Here is a 1,784-nt window from a genome sequence, read left to right on the forward strand (position 1 = left end):
AATTATTTTAGTTTTAAATTTTCAAAAACTCTTTCTCTCTCATCTCTTTCTATTTATTTTATTTAATTGCTAACATTCCTCCTCCACTCATTTAAAAAATTTTCGAACTCACCTCCTCTCTCTTCTCATTCTTCTACTCTTTTTCCTCTGACACATCAAGGAATCTCTATACTGTGACATAGAGGATTCCATTACTCCCTTTGTTCTCTTCTTTTTCATATGAGCAGAAACATGGATAAAAACATTCTTGTTGAAGCTGATCTTGAACCTGAAAAGACTCTGAAGAAGAAGCTAAGAGAAGCTAAAGCACAACACTCCGGAGAAGACTTTTCAGAGAATTTCGAAAAAAAAGTAGACATGGCAGCCGAACCCAATAACAATGGCGGAGGTGCAAGGAAGATGCTTGGTGATTATACTACACCAACTTCCAACTTCTATGGAAGAAGCATCTCAATTCCTACCATTGGAGCAAACAACTTTAAGCTTAAGCCTCAATTAGTTTCTGTAATGCAGCAGAATTGCAAGTTTCATGGACTTTCATCGAAAGATCCTCATCAGTTTTTAGCTAAATTCTCGCAAATCTGTGATACTGTTAAGACCAATGGGGTTGACCTTGAGGTTTACAGACTTATGCTTTTCCCTTTTGCTGTAAGAGACAGAACTAGGACATGGTTGGACTCACAACCTAGAGAAAGCCTGAACTCTTGGGACAAGTTGGTCAATGCTTTCTTGACCAAATTCTTTCCACCTCAAAAGATGAGCAAGCTTAGAGTGGAAGTCCAAACCTTCAAACAGACAGAAGGTGAATCCATCTATGAAGCTTGGGAAAGATACAAGCAATTAACCAAAAGGTGTCCTTCTGACATGCTTCTAGAATGGAGCATCATATGTATATTCTATGATGGTCTGTCTGAGTTGTCAAAGATGTCATTGGACCATTCTGCTGGTGGGATCTCTTCATTTGAAAACCCCTGCAGAAGCCCAGGAACTCATTGAGATGGTTGCAAATAACCAGTTCATGTACACTTCTAAAAGAAATCCTATGAATAATGGGATGACTAAGAAGAGAGGAGTTCTTGAGATTGACACTCTGAATGCCATATTGGCTCAAAACAAAATATTGACTCAGCAAGTTAATATAATTTCTCAGAATCTGACTGGATTGCAGACTGCATCCGGCGGTACTAAAGAAGCCTCCTCTGAAGGAGAAGCTTATGACCCTGAGAATCCTGCAATGGAAGAGGTGAATTACATGGGAGAACCCTATAGAAACACCTATAATCCTTCATGGAGGAATCATCCAAATCTTTCATGGAAGGATTAACAGAAGCCTCAACAAGGCTTCAATAATAATGGGAGAATTAGGTTTGGCAATAGCAAATCTTTTCCATCATCTTCTTAGTAACAGACAGAGAATTCTGAGCAGAGCCTCTCTGGCTTAGCTAACATAGTCTCTGATCTATCTAAGGCCACTCTCAGTTTCATGAATGAAACAAGGTCCTCCATCAGAAATTTGAAGGCACAAGTGAGCCAACTGAATAAAGGAGTTACTGAAACTCCTCCTAGTACTCTCCCAAGCAATACAGAAGAGAATCCAAAGAGAGAGTGCAAGGCCATTAATATGACCAAAATGGCCAAACCTATAGAGGAGGAGGATGGCGTGATTTCCATTGAGGAAGATCTCAATAAACGTCCACTGACCAATAAGAAGTTCCCTAATGGGGAACCAAAGGAATCTGAGGCTCATACAGAGACCATAGAGATTCCACTGAACATCTTATTAC

At 39.6% G+C, this 1,784-nt stretch overlaps 1 non-coding gene across 1 annotated transcript; it reads right to left on the bottom strand.

Moving 5' to 3' along the window:
- Positions 1–762: 762 nt before the first annotated feature.
- On the bottom strand, positions 763–870 carry LOC130947041 (small nucleolar RNA R71). Its single transcript, XR_009072455.1, has one exon. It is a non-coding gene; the product is annotated as a small nucleolar RNA R71 (small nucleolar RNA).
- Between the last annotated feature and the right edge of the window lie 914 nt (positions 871–1,784).

The sequence above is a fragment of the Arachis stenosperma genome, chromosome 8 (genome assembly GCF_014773155.1).
Source record: "Arachis stenosperma cultivar V10309 chromosome 8, arast.V10309.gnm1.PFL2, whole genome shotgun sequence".
NCBI lineage: Eukaryota > Viridiplantae > Streptophyta > Magnoliopsida > Fabales > Fabaceae > Arachis > Arachis stenosperma.